The sequence below is a fragment of the Megalops cyprinoides genome, chromosome 1 (genome assembly GCF_013368585.1).
Source record: "Megalops cyprinoides isolate fMegCyp1 chromosome 1, fMegCyp1.pri, whole genome shotgun sequence".
Taxonomy (NCBI): domain Eukaryota; kingdom Metazoa; phylum Chordata; class Actinopteri; order Elopiformes; family Megalopidae; genus Megalops; species Megalops cyprinoides.
The window spans coordinates 64,097,715-64,114,061 of record NC_050583.1 but is presented as its reverse complement, the minus strand read 5'-3'; positions in this window follow the sequence as shown (position 1 = coordinate 64,114,061).

Genomic DNA, 16,347 nt, shown 5'->3' with positions numbered 1-16,347 from the left:
AAGTGACCATTGTGGTTATATCTGGGCTTAACTATGTTGAATTACAGCTGGTGTTTAACAAGGGTGTTTTGTAGGTGGATGGCACACCTGCCATCCCAATATAGCAGCCTGGCAGCAACTCATAGTTTTAATAAAATGGACATATGACTCTATGCAAAAGTGTAATATGTGCAAAAGCAGATTTAGTGTTGATTAGAAAAAAGTGAAGTGTTCCTCATAGTGAAAGCTGTGTATCCCAGGTGAGCACCTGTTGATCTTTGGCACACACATGTACTAATTATATATTCTATGATCTGTACCAGTCGCAATAAACCAGGGGAAAGAATCCATGAGTCACCCCTTTTAACTTGAAATTCCATGTGGACATATTCTACAGAGGTACTTTTTTGCACTGAGAATCACTGACCTTCCCTTTGTGTTTTGGACTGTGGCTAGTGTTCAGTTCCACCATTCCTTCCTTCATTCATTCATACTTTCTTGTGGAAAAAAAGTTCATATTATCCAGTTGGTATTCAGCTGGTTATGGTCAATTCGCTGTGGCATTTTTGTTAGAAGATGATAAATGGAAGGGGCACCCTGGCTAAAAACTGGATTGCAGAGGGGAACAAGATTGGATTACTGTGGAAATGGAAAGCTCACCAAACCTGTTATTATCTTCAAGAGCTGAAATATATCTCAGTGTTGTCTTATTAATCATTTCCACACAGTTCCAAACTGTTGAGCAACATTTCCCCCATCATTTTAACATGCACAATGATTTGTAAGTATTTAAAGCACAATGCCACAGCATTTTCTATAGAAAAGATTTTAGCCCAAAGCCATATTTTTAGTGCTTAAATATCACTGAACTGAGAGGCAAATAATTTTTGCTGCCCCGATAAGAAAGATGCAATTAAGATTTTATTTTCTCTTTATTCCCTTGCTCTCTAGCCCTGGTTCTGGAAGGCCACAGTGTTTGGTACTTTTCATTACAGCCAGACTTTTAACAGCTCAAATTAACTAATAATAGTCTTGATTGAACCAGTTTAGCCTCAATCCCTAGTTCAGTGAGCTCCCCAAAGTTTAAAGAGGCTTGAGGTTTGAGGTTCTCCAAGAATGGACACAGAACCCTGTGCTATTCCATTGTGCTAGCGTGGCCTGTATAGAAAACAATGCCCTGGCAGAGGATCTGGGGTCTCTAAAGTGTCTGTTGAAAGGATTTCATATGACAGGTGTCCATGTTTTCCCCTACAGCTTCCACATAAAAAAAACTAAATCATGTCTTTATTTCATGTTCAAAGGTGGAGGGTGGGAACACTTGGGAAATAAACAAACAGTAAACTGAATCAGAGAACCACTATGATCCATTGTTCAATTTTACAAGCACACTCATGGACATAAAGAAGGGGCAGTAGTGATTTATTTGCTGTGTTTATCTCCTGGGCCAACACATTGGAGCTTGATATATGTTCAGGCTTCATAAAAGCGCCTGATGCTCAGGATGAAATTCAATTTGAAACACATTATAGGGGTTTGCAGTTTTACTGTAGAAAATAAGTGCCATATTCATGGTCTGACATGCTTGATCCTTTAAACTTGGAACGACCTAAATTCATTCATGATACTTGGGGCTGATGTCAGATAAAGTTTTTTGTAGTGTTGCTATAATGTAAGCCTCACAGGGGGTGAAGTTCAGAGTAGCTGTTGCTATAATTTTCTGCAAAATGGATTATGTAATGGATACATTTACAGCGCATAATTAAGAGAACAATATATTTTTTTTTATATTAGATCATTCATACTTGTAAAAAATCCATCCATAAACACCATGTATATCCATTTTTATAATCAAATTAAGGGTAATATAGACTTACTATTTTATGAAAATAACCCAGACTTAAGTCAATAAATACACATTCATATACAGTCACATTGGTTCAGTATCACAGAAAAATAGTTATTGAATTACAAAGGAAGTTATTAAATTGAACAATATACTTTAAAATGGGGGAATTCCTTCTTTCAATTGAACAATTAAAGACTCCAGTGTATGACAGGTGCTTGATTTAGAGATAGAGAGTATTACCCTAGGACAGGAAATTTATCCTTTAATGTGAAACAAAATGAAACATTTGTTCTCATTTGTTGAAACCATCACAACCATTTTCACACTTGAATAAAGGGGGTGCATTTTGTATGAGCAAAGTGGTATAAATATAAATGGAAAATCACTGTATATTGGGCAGTTTATTGATTTACTGAGTGTCTAACATGAAGAATGTAAGGGGAATACATTTCTGTTAAAAGATTTTTCCAAGCTAAACTAATTTGTGAGAACCCATGGACTTACATTTGTGGGTTAAATGGATCTTTAGAAAGCCCCCTTGCTTTTCTGGCTTGCTCAGAAACATCTATTGATCGTTACTTACAACCCCAGTTCATCATACATTTACACAGATTTGCACATACATTACGCATGTATTTCGTAATTATCTGGAATTAACCTCATTAAAAGGTACATTTTAAATTATTCTTCTGTGCCTGCATGGAGTTTTGTGAAGGCTTAACTTCACTAATTGGTGCATCCTTGACCTTTATTGAAACATTTTGCTCCTTTGATGAAGAAAGACAAAGAGACAAAGAGGCATAAAAATACAGTTAGGTCAATAAGTATTTGGACAAGTATCAGCCTAATGATGGCCTGCTTCACTTGCACTGACAGCTCTTTGGACCTCATACTGAGAGTTCACAGCAACAGATCCAAATGTAAATTCCACATTTGGAATCAACTCCAGACCTTTTAACTGCTTAATTGTTAATGAAATAATGAGGGAACAGCCCACACCTGGCCATTAACATACAAGTAATTTGTGTAATGCATGCTGTTGAAATATATATTTATTTTAAAAGTCACTGCCATTACCAATTCATTTTTCTATCCTGAGTGTTTTGCTTGTTATTGAGGGAAAAAAATGAAGCGTGAAAGCAAGATACTGTCCTGCAGATTATATTAAACATTAAAAAATTGTATTAATATCACTCCAGTATCTACCATGAGAAAAAAATCCACAATTTGACAGTTCTGTATAATAGGCCTGACACAGGTATGAAACAGTGTATCTGGACTTCATTATCTACTGGCCAACAGCAAAATTATTAATTTTAATACCGAATCTGTGTGTGTGTGTGTGTGTGTGTGTGTGTGTGAGAGAGAGAGAGAGAGAGAGAGAAAGAGAGAGAGAGAGAGTGAGAGAGATGCTAAAATGCCTAAAAATCACAACAAAAAAGGAAGTGCATAATTTGTTTCAATGAAACCAATCAAAAGGTGCAAGTGCCAAAAAGTTGCTGGTTTGATTCCCCGCTGGGGTTCTGCTGCTGTACCCTTGGGCAAGGTACTTAAGCCACAACTATCTTAGTAAAATATCCAACTCTATACTCTCTGGATAAAATTGTAACCTATGTAAGTCGCTCAACATCTGCTAAATGATAATAAATTTAATGTAATGTAATAGGGTATAACTCACTGAAATTCAGTTGGTTAGATGTATTGTCAATCAAAAGACAAACAATGATGGTAAATAAAAGACTTCAATGTTGCATTGCATTAGGAGAACTTCAACGGCAATAAGAACAGGCCCAGAGCCTGAGAGTAATATAGTAATATAGTCTTGAACCTTTCATGTGACAGTGTGATTTTCTAAAGCAGACACAGCTGTCAAAGCGAGCTCTGGCCTTTGAAGTCAGTGTCAAGCCCCATTGAATTGCAGACTGTTACATAGCTGGGAGAATTGCACTGGAGCAGAAAGTATGAAAAACAGTGTAACTGTGTCATTCAGTGTGGTATTTAGAAAAGACGTCAAGAGAACTAACAATACTCTATTGACTATACTGGCCTATGCAGACCAAGCCTGACACTAAGCTTTTTTTGGCTAAATGGGACTTCTCTATTTCCAACACATAAGGGGAGGAAGGAGTCTTTAGAAATTCAAACCTTGCTCTTTATCTCTCTGGCTCAGCAGTGCCGCTGTATTTTCTTGCCACTGTTACCATGGGAGACGTGGTGTTTAGAGCATTCTGACCGAGGCTGTGATGACCGCACTCCAGGCTTTGCTAGGAAGCGGTATCATTAACTAGGTTCTTGGCCATTCCATTAATGCCCTGTATTCATGTTGTACGCATTGGTGTTTGGGGTCAATTTGACCCCAGGCTGTTTTAGCTGTATAAAACATAAAAGAAATATCAACATTTTACACACATTTGTTTTGGTTGTTTTGGATGATACTGAGGACACTGCAACATGCAATTTTATCATATAATTTTATAATATAATATAAGACTTCCCTCTGTTTTAGGGCCATAACCTAACATAATAATACCTGTATACCTGTAGTAGTGCGAGAACCACAATTCTCATGTCATGTGACAATTCACATGACATGAGAACTTTGATATTTCCTGCGCTGTGGGGGAGAGGAACTATAGTTCCCACACCTGTGTCTGCGCATGACAGTAGGGGAGGAGCAAACATATAAAAGCTTACACAGCATCCTTCAAAACCATTCCTCTTGGTGCTCTGTGTGCTCTCTCTCTCTATTGAAAATGAACTCTAAGCAAAGGTTTTCTGCCAATGAGGTTTTGTCACAGCTCTTTGCCAGTGAGAGTGAGATAGAGGAGACTGTATATGAGACAGAGGATAACGTTGAGGAGGTCCCTGATTATGAGACATCCTCCTCTGATGAGAATGAGACTCTAAGTGTTGATCCTCCTGTTTCTCAACCACCAGAAGGCATGTTACCTTCAAAAAATGGAAAGTTATTATGGTCCCTCTCCCCACTTGAACAACAGGGTAGACTTAGTGCTGCCAATGTTATCAGGATGGTTTCAGGCCCCACCAGATACGCTGTCAGCCATGCCCAAGACATAAAATCAGCATTTGAGCTCTTCATAATCAATTGAAAAGGATATACTTGAGATGACAAACTTGGAGGGGATGGCGTGTGTATGGGGGCAGTTGGAAAGACTTGGATGTGACCCACTTGCAAGCCTATATTGGTTTGCTCATTTTGGCAGGAGTTTACAAGTCAAAAGGCGAAGCAACAGCAAACGTTTGGAATGCTGACACTGGAAGGGCAATATCTCCAGCAACTATGTCTCTACAGAAATCTCATCTTTTCTCCTGTGTCATACGCTTTGATGACAGAGAAACAAGGCAGGGCCAACGAGAGCGTGACAAACTCGCAGCAATACGGGATGTATGGGACAAGTGGGTTCAGTGATGACCTTTTCTTTACAATCCAGGCCCCCACATGACTGTGGATGAATGTCTGAATGCATTTCGTAATAACAAAAAATCTGTACTTAGAAATAATATAAAGGCCTTAACATACCAAAAAGGTCTTTCTCTTCGATTTTAGGTTAATCAGTGAGATTTTATGGTGATTGCCATGTTTTTCCATAGTCGCATAATAGGTATTCTACATGTATAGGGGTGGGCGGTGGGGGGTGGGGGGTTATTTAAAGCCTATTTACGTAGTCAAGAAAGAAACATAAAGTACCTGACACATAAATTTGGGTAACAATTTTAATTTCCACCATTTTCTGGAGGTTTAAATTGCTGGGGTCAAATTGACCCCAAACATAACGGATGTTAGTAAATTTGAACATAACAGGAGGGTTAAAAACATATCATCATGTTAATTTTGTGTTTACCCAGTTGTCCCTATTAAATTAGGAAAAGTCATTAAATATGAAGCAAAAAAAAAATGATGTTGAGCATTTATTTAGAGACGTTAAACATTGAATGGGGTCAAATTGACCCCAAACATAACAGGAGGGTTAACCCATTGTGTCAGGTACAAATAGGGGTCTGTGTCACAAAGTTGCATTCTGCCTTAATGCAATCTCTGAAGCCAGGAAGGCACATCCTGTATTACCCCTGGGGACAATATTCAGTCAGCCTATGTAGTGCCTGGCAGATCAAGGCAGTAAGCATGTTCTAGCTCCTGGCTTTATATTTTTTTGCTGCTGAAGGTCATCCATGATGCACATGGCCAGAAAGTCTTTTTTTTTTTATCTTGCCTTTTCTCTAATATATCCTACATTACTCACAAGATCCAAAATAACTAAATAAGAACTTTAATGCTACCATCACATGTTATGTCTTGGGGAATACAACTGCCATCCACTGAATGTCCACACATTTGTTTTCATATGTGACTGTCCCCCTAGTCATGTGGCAGACACTCCTTCCCAGTTGTAAGATATGTGGAAGTCACATTCTTTTAACACTTGTAGTGGAGCAGATTGCACTACAGGCTTCAATGGTTAGCATTCAGTGAAAGGATTCAGATTTTTGATTGCAGTGCAGCCCATACACAGACGTCAAATATACATATCTAAATGAGATTCACCTGAATAAATAAAGGTTAATAAAAATAATAATAAGTATCTGAATTTGAAATAAATCAAGAATACACATTCCCGACTAAATTCAAAACTCACTAAAGAAATCTCAGATGGCTATTTGTCGGGATTATTATATGTTCTTCACATTTTGCAGGAAGGGGGAAAGTAAGGAGCTCTTCTCCATATTTTAAGTTCATCAAAAAAAAAAATCAATCTATAAATTGTAAAGATTGCACTCTCAGTCAGACAGCCTGTAAAATGTCCCCTGTAAAATTTGATTATCATTATTCAAGAAGTATCGTATATTCCAGCAACACAGATTGCAAATGAGGATGGAAGATTTTGCAAAATAACTTCATTCAGAATTCATTTGCAGTATATTGAATTTATTTTTCTTTTTTGTGCTACTTTTTTGAAACACACAAGTTCACTTTGACAGCTAGCTGCAAAGTCTCCGCTCTGCAATCCGATTGTTTATAGAATGCAAGTTCCATTGTCATGGTCACACTTGTGTAGAATTACCCACATGACAGTAAAGGCCTGGTCACAATGATAAATACAATAGTGTCATAATGTGTATTTTTTCACAATAATAAATATAGTATTGTAGCAAAGGGCGAGAGCAGTCACCCCACCCGGCCTCGAACCCGGGTCTACAGGGTACCAACCAAGCAACTTTGACCACGATGCCAAAGAGCCAGGCTTGTTGGTAGGGCAGTCAGAGCGCATACTCAACCGTAGTGACGGCACTCTGTCACACTGCCCTCCCCTTCGGGAAGCGGGCCCATGCGCTTCACGCACCATGGCGGCCCTCGCGCATTCTCCTGCCGTACTTCTCCCATCCCAGGGTGCCCCACTCACCAGTGCTTCACCCATCTGTGGGGTCCCTCACACTGTGCTTCACCCAGCTATGGGGTCCCTCACACCGGGGTCAACCTAACCTGGGGATCCCTCATACGGCTCACACACTGGGCACGCCTCCGATGGCCTCAAGGCAAGCCATCCCACTTCTGACACCATTCGAACCCTGGTCTACAGGGTACCAACCATGCGACTTTGACCACGACGCCAAAGAGCCTGGCTCGTTGGTATGGCAGTCAGAGCGCATACTCAACCGTAGTGACGGCACTCCGTCACAAGTATATAATAGAAATGACCCTGAACAATAGTTCTAATACTACTATCTTTGGGTATGCATAAATAATATTTTTTTTTATCTCCAAGAATAAACTATTGATAACCCATTATTGTTATCAGTCAATTAAACAGGCAAGCAATTTAAAACTGGGAAGGAAGGAAGCTAGTGGTACAAAATTCCATGCTGTGTGATTAAACCAGCCTCCCTTTTCTAGCATGCCTTGCAAAAGAGGGACACTTGGGAGCTAATGGAAAACGTCCAGGAGATGAGTAATAGCTAGCTGCGTAGATGCATGGTTTGTAAGTAAGTCGTGTTATAAACTGTAGCAACCTTCAAAGTTTACTTGGCAATACCCCTGCTTGCCAGCTAATTATACTCTCTTACAGAATCCCCTACTGTATCTTAGCCAGCCAGCCAGCCTGCTAGTTTAGCCCCTGGTTATATGCTGTCAAGGAAGTGCACTAACCTTCAAGCAGTGAAAATGGTCTAACTGTTCTACTTAAATTAAAGTCCAGCTTGTCACTTCTGCCAATTATTTAGCTAGCCAACTAGCTTGGACAGTAAACACTCATACACTGAAGCTCTTCTCAAGTCCAGTGCAACTGGGCTTCTCTCCCACAACCCCTCCTTCAATCTTAAGATGGTCATCTGTATCATTTGTAAATTTCTACATGTCAGAAAGTGTGTTCAATGTGGACAAAACAGAGCTCAAGATGTTAGGTTGAGGAATGTTAACCAGAAATCCTTGGAGGGAGACAAATTTCAGAACATCTACATCTGAGGTTTATACTTTCAGCCTTGTTTCCAAAATCTTCATCAATCACGTATATATATATATATATATATATATATATATATATATATATATATATATATATATATATACACGTATATAAAAAAAAAACTTACGTTACTGTGTTGTATCCTGGTGACTGCAGCGAAATCCCAATTTGTCTTGCCGTATAAGAAAACTTGGTCTGTAGTTTCTCCAGCTTCGTAAACGATATCACTGTTTCACAAGCATGTTGCGCCGTTTCTGCTCTGTTGACTGACAGTGCGGCCTTCCCAACGGAAGCTAAACTTTACCCCTCAAAGCAAAGACAGCGTGTGAGTCACAATTTGTGGAACCCGTGATGTTCGAAAGCTCCTTCTGGTGGAGATCGATGCATCCAATCCTGGGGAAGCCTAGGGGAGGCGATTGTGCTGAGTGAAAGCAAAAGTGATTAAAGGGAATTGTAAAAGTTGCAGAATTGGCTGTGGCCATTTTTTTTTTTTTCCGAAGTTTTTGACTGAAAAGGGCAAGAGAGAATATGACATGCCTGGATAGCACAGCCTTGGCTGAGCCTGTGTTGTGGTTTTACAGACCATAAATACAGCACTTGCTCTAATCACAGCACTTGTTTGTTCTTTTGCGAGGCCTAGTTTAATGAGGGAATCTCAAAAAAAAAATAAATGTGAGAACACATTTCATTTTGAGATTCCCTGATGAAGCTGATGAAGTAATTTGCGCCAGAGAGAGGTGGTCTTTCCTGGACATTGATTTAGTGCTATGATTGAGGGCACTTTTTATAGCTTTTATTATTATTATTACTGACTAACCGGGTCAGTATGGAATGTTGCATTGAATACATATGACAAGAGCAACAAGAACAACAGCAACCTACTGTAGGCACAGAGCCATCATAATTACATTAAATATGAATTGAGCCATATTTTTCATAAGGTGTTAAACCAAGGTACTTGATGTTCTGGTGTTACATACCTCAAAGAATATTTGGATCAAATTCTAAATCTGATTTTGACATTCACCCAAGAGGGTGAGACCCAGGTGGTAGTGGACTTTCCCTCACTTTTTGATCTTTGGAAACTCTATGAAATGTTACAAGAATAGAAGTTATTGAATTATAATGTCATTTTCTTTCAATTCACATTACTAATTTACACATACACATATATTCATTTGCAATAATGTCTGATGGCAGGTTTATTTGTAGATGTAGGGGGAGATAGTGTGGAACTGTATTAATCTCCAGTGAGGTGTTGAATATTTCATGGTCTGGGATGAAATCATCATAAGTAAGTAATTCTGGGAGTTCTGAACCAGAGCCTAGCATCTCACATAATGTCCAGTAATATCTCAAATTAATTAATTTTACAAATCTGAAGAATTTACAATCTGTTACCAATTTATAGAAAGTATCTGCCTTGGGTTACATTGCCATTTAAAATACAGAAATGTTATATGAGGAAAAAAAAATGTATTAAACTGGATAAAATAATTTGTAATGCACCAGACTTAACGGCATGCTGTTACAATTTCCAAGGTACACAGATGGAAGACCAAAGTGACAGTTCTACCATATGTACTATTTTCATCTCTTGGTAAAAATAGAGTGACATTAAAGTTCATATACCATAAAGAGAAAGGAAATTAAATTAATGGGTAGGTGCTAAAAATATGGAACAACATACTGGTACACGTGAAAACAGAAGACGAAATGAATAGATGGATGTCATTATGGTGTGGTTGTAGGGTACTTTATTATTAAATTATATTATTTAGTTGCTCAGAAGGTCCCGTTACTCAGACATGTGTTAATCACACTAACATACATATTTCACAATTTCACACATTATGCATTTATACAGTTGCATATTTACAAGCTATTTGGATACATTGCCTTACTTAAGGGTACAACAACAGCGTAACACCAGGTAATTGAATTGGTTAAAAGCTAAGTTTTTCAAGCTTGTCAGGTTGTAGATTCATATCCCAGTTGGAACACTGCTATTGTGACATTATACGCAAGGTACTTCTCTATATGTAGATAAATAAATGGTGTATTGTGTGCTATTTAAGCTTTGTAATAGAGTCTGTGCTCACATACTCCTAGTATAATTTTCTATTGTGCTTAATTGATGTGAAGGTGAGCATCACTATAATATGCTTGCTTTGGCATCACTGTTTTACACTAGACTTCACAATGGTGTGCCACGGTTGCACATGTCGCAAGGCAAAATGTTTTTACGTCAGTCCTGATATAGGAATGATTATTCTGTTTCACTCTGCTGGTTAAAGCTGAAAAGGATGTCAAGAAGTACTAGAGTGGAGAGGAGTGTCGAATGCTCATCATAGAGAAGATTCCGTTAAAAGCAAAGATCTAATGAGATATATCTGAGTCTAGCACTGTCAAAATTGTATGGGGGGGTAAATTAATTCAGACTTGTGGAGTTCTGCTGCATTTAGCTAGGGTGGGTACAGGGGGGGTACGCTGAATTGAAGGCATGCTATTTGAAAGTGCAGAGATGCAATTTTCTATAAGAGTGCATACAGGAGGTACTTTTTAGTTTGAGCACTCCTACGCTTAGTTAGCCTGGTAAAAAAAAAAAAAAAATCCAATGTATTTGTGTACACTGTATGATGTTTTGTAGCTATGCAGTCTGTGTGGAATAGAATATGCAATGAAACTATTTCATGGCTGTGATTCTATAGAACTCAAAAAGGAAAGGAAACTAAATTACATGACACAGTATATTAAATGGCTGATGTTTGGTTGGAGATAAAATGGGTAACACCCAAAAAGATCTTTTTATGACTCTACGGTTGATGAGAAAACATTTCCCACTGCCCTTTTCCACACAGTTTCTAGAACAGTTCTCTGATTTAGAAAGGCCTTGCTCTTTTCTTTTCTCATGCCTGAAGCATAACGTTACTATTTTTGTCATGATCTTTGACAGAGTATCAGAGTCTGCCAACCAAAAAAAAAATCTCATATTCTTATGAGCAACTTTATGGGTTGGTGAAAGGCAAAGGATTCATTCACCTTGCATGCAGGCAAATGGCCTCTGAGCTGGACACTACCGACACCGCAGTTGTACTAATGCGTATTTGGAAGGAAACACATTCATTCCTGTATGTACTTAAATACTTTTTGAAAGCATATTTGTGTGCTCCAGAAGGCTGTCTGAGAGGTGTTTTGCGCCTGTGTCAACACCTATTTTTCCTCATGATAAGGCTTCAGTTGAGGTTGTACTGCCAGGGAGAGATACAGTGTTCAGACCGGTCCATAACAAAAGCTTCAGCTGAAAAGAATCATTTTCTTTTAGAATGAGGCCCATGAGAGAGTGCGGAAATGTGTTTTTATTACAGACGATACAAACATTTTTTTTTAATGTTCAGTGTAACCTGTTTTCTGTTCTTCATTTGATTAGCCTAAACAAGACCCTTGAAATGATATTTATTCATAATCAAACAGTATCAGGAAATGCCCGGCAGGTATGCTTTAGTTTACATAATTAAACAGTTCATGTGCTCTGGAGTGCAATGTGTTGGACATTGTTTCTAATGAGGCCATTGAAACAGCCCAATGCACCACGGCAACATTTGATTCTTAATAATATGTACATCTCATAAATGCTAGATTAGTGTTGTCATTAAATTTCCTTTTATATGCTATTAACATAAATAGATATGCAAAATATGCATAATTTTCATGTTTTTGTCAGTTTTGATGGATGAAATTTAAGGTTCATTTCTGGATGATCATACAGCATCGCTACAACAAACAACGCATTTAAAATGGTTTAAGAAAAAAATGGAATAATTTCAATGATAACCATGTATGTTCACTCTATGTTTCATTTTTAAACATTCAATTGAAACATTGTCACAATCTGCAGCCTATGTTAACTGAAGTTAGTAAGTTACACTGAACACGACAATATACTAAATGATTCAATTCACTAATTCCTTCATATCCACCATTTCTATTCATTACGGTACAACCCTATGTACACACCACCCCTTTCAATTTCACCTTGTGTATCAGTGGAGTATATAAAAGGTTTGTGTGACATTAGCCATTCTGTTGCAGCTATTATTACTTAATTACTTAATACCCTTTTTGTGTGGAATGATGCAACAATATTCTTGAAGGGTAGTTTTTGAAAGTATTTTTTCCTCTTGTACTGCATTATGAAACATAGATCAAAGGAACATTAGATATTTTAGACATTAACAATTATGCAAATAGTTCTGGTTCATTTATCTGATGGCAGATGAGGTATGGAGTTGAGCTGTCCTGTGTGGCTGCAAAGTGGTGCTCAATTACATTAACAGCGAAAGGACATACATTTGTTCCCCAAAATCTGCCAAGCCTTCATGCAGTAGTAACCTTTTTTTAAGACCAATATGACCCCTTTCTGGTTCTGCCCTTCAAAAGAAAAGGCGGTTTGTAGCATAATGGTATGGTATTCTGTGTGGGGTGCTCATAATGCTGCATGTGCTCTACTACCTGCAGTTACTCAAGCTGTTTGACTTTTGCATGAATATGACCAAAATAAAACGAGTAAAAAATCTCGACACTTGTGGGGATTGAGAAAGAGCGCTGCTTATTAAAGCAAACAGTGTGAAAGGCGTGCGCACAGCTGAAAGTGTTCTGTTTCGTGAAATAATGGATTTCAATTTATTGCGAAATAAAGTTAAGGTGTTTATCCACCTTGTCAGGTTAGTCAAACATGGACAAAAATGTGACAGGACAGTGAGTTTTATATAAATACTGACGCTCGCAGCTAATTAAACCCAAAACAATACAAACAATGAAGAAGGATAAAGTCAAGGAAAACCTGTTATACTTTTTTACACTTTATTCTTTTCTGTTGTCTGTATAGTGTGAATATGTTTATTTTGTTAGTGTGATTATGCCTAGTATTGCACATGTAACCCCCCCCCCCCCCCCCCCCCACCCAACTGTACACCATTTTGGACAGTGAATGGGACACAGATGGTTTTTGATAACAAGCTCGTTTAAACTGATCTCAGGTGAATGTGTCTCCACATGGTTTGGCTGCTAAAGGTAACACAAGGAAAAAGTGCTGTGTCCTTGCAACTGATCAGACTATTATGGAGGCAGGATAGAAAGGAAGAGTGGCTGTCTGTAAACTTCCAACTAAACTCAACAGCAGAGATTCTGAATCATCAGAAAGGCTACAATGAAGGTGAGGACCTTTCCAGCAGTGACCTTCACTGTGCAGAGAGGACACCCCAGTGTATCTTGTAAATCAGAATAAATCTGAAACACATGAAAGCCTCAAAAGTCTAGTTCTATGTATGCATTTCATCATTGCGCAAAATACAAGCAAGCAAGCAAACACTGAGCCAGAAGAGTGTGTGTGTGTGTGTGTGTGTGTGTGTGTGTGTGTCTTTTGTGTGTGTGGCTTTACATGCAGTCTGATAATTAACCCAATACAAGCTGGCTATCATTCAATAAAATATATAAAACAGTAAGAATGTGGTATGTTTTTATCATTTGATGCACTCTGCTACAAATTCAAATGATATAATTTGCACACAGTGGTTCTCTGTGTTGTCCACAGCCCTTACCAGAGAATTCTCAATTGTTGGTTGGTTAAGCAAGGACATTAGCACATTTCCTGATGTGCTTGTGGACAATTTCAAGACAACTGCAGTATACAGTTACATTGTTTACTTGACACAGTATGTCTCTCTCTCACTATTGTCTCTGAGTCTGTGGCTTCTTTGTTATTGCTATGGGAAGTATGACAAAAAGCAATTATCTGCTTGACATTTTCAAACAGTGATGCACACTCAGCTGATCTCAGGATGGATTTTGTGACCCCTTTCATCAGATCCACACTTACCACTGATGAGTACAGTCCCTTTTTTGACAGATTGATAATTCTGCTGTGTGTATTCTTAGGAATCTTTCAGTTTTATCATCCAGTACAAGTGGAGAACCTAGATAAGATTCTGCTTATATTTGCTCACCATGATGACACTGGATTGAAGGTGTTATCAGAAATATGCAACCTGTCAAATTCCAAAGCATATGGAAACAGTTTATAGACCATTCCATTTGATATAACATTTAATATTGAACCTCTACAACATGAAAGCTGCAAATTGTGGTCATATGATCTTATCTAATGTTCCGCTTAATAACTCGGTCATTTTTGCACATAGGATCTTCCTGTTCATTTTGCTATGTACAGAAAACTTGTCATTTTCAATGGTCGAAAACACATCACAAGCATGAAATTGGTTTCACAATAGTGGTGCACAGTCTGCCAATGCTTTTGAAGTTTCCTTGTTTACTTCAAAAAGAACTCCATTTCATCTGTTTAGTATCTTGGTCATTTCAGGGTGTAGAAAGATTTTTCTTTTTCTATTTCCTATGTACCAGAGATATGGGTTCTATATGGGGTTCCTTCATATGTCAGTAAAGAACATGATACCAGGAATACTTTTCAGGTTTATCTTTTTTTTCAACAAGCGATAATTACCTCATGTACAAGGATATATCAGATTTTTCATGTCATGTTCAGGCCTCTTGATGCCATTTGTTATTAGACAAACTAGTTCTGAATAAAATGATATGGAGCATGTCTGCGTCGCTCTTGGTGATCCTGAATAATATGCCTACAACTGAGGGGAGTCTAAAACATTAAAAAGAGGACAGGGTGCATATGGTTAGCAGCAAAAGGGACTGGACCTTTGAAATATCTCTTGTTGTGGGTGCTTCATGATATTCAGGTAAACCGCCATGACACAGCGGAAAGGACTGAAAGAGATCGTGATTGTTTGTGGCTTTGTGTTTTTGTGTTTCATCAACTACCTGCAGTTAAGGTCCAGATGGCTATCTTCAGATGGTTTGTGCAGGATGTCCTTTTGGTAGCACTCGTTCAATATCTTGCATCACAATTCTGCACTTAGATTACTATATAAGGATGGAAAATGGGTGTTAGGAGTAGGAGTTCTGCTCTCACGCTGGGAGGTTTACTTCCCTCCTGACACATGGTCACACCTCAGTACCTCAAACCTCTGCCTCTCTACAGATCATGGTGTAACTCCACTGCATGGTGCAACTCCACTTGGTACTGTCTGTAAATGACACATCCCCTCAATCTTACATTAGGCAGCCATACTACGTCCTTGTTTCATGAGCAACAACGGATTTTTCAAAAGCTTCTTGCTGTGAAAATATTCTCTGTTGACATTTAAGTCCCCTGGCAAGATTTCCACCGTTAGATACCATCAAAGCGGCTCTTCTTTTTTTTTTCCTTTTCATCTTTTATAACTCATAATTCCCTTCAACAGTAAGTGTGAGATCCTGGGTTGTGTTCAAAACATGAGGAGATATGACATCACACCTATGTGGCTTCAGGCTTCATCACACCTACAGTATGTGGCTTCAGGCATTTCATGTGTAGTCCATCTGCATAATAGCTGTATTCAAAAAAGAAACTTTTTTTTTGGTTCAGGTTTAATGCTGGCCACAAAAGCTATAAAACAAACTAGGTCAGGTTGTAGCCTCAGATTAAGACTACTCCTGGACAATCACTTGATTGAAAGTCTCTATTCAAAGTTATATATAGACTAGGAGCAGGCTTGCAAAACTGGCCCATTTAGTCATTCTTACAACTTTATTGGCACTGTCATTTTACCACTTTTTATTTTAAGATGACAAACTGCTGAATTGCATATTAAACTCATCCGTGACAGAGGCTATATGTTCTCTTATCCTTTGTTCATCATCCCCGGAATGGTTCATCCATGCATGACAACTATTCCTACCTTGGTGTCAGTTTGAAAAGCAGGTGGCAGACTAGCCTTAGTGGTTAAGCTTTAAAGAACCTCCAACCTCTCCTGTATGCTTAAAAACTGTAAAATCTTCTATTCATTTGATTAGGTTTTGAAAACACATTGGTACTTTTATATTCCTTTTATATTATAGTAAGGGGTATGAACCTTTTTTTTTATCAGTGAAAACAAACTATACCCATGGCCCGTGGCATGGTATGGAATT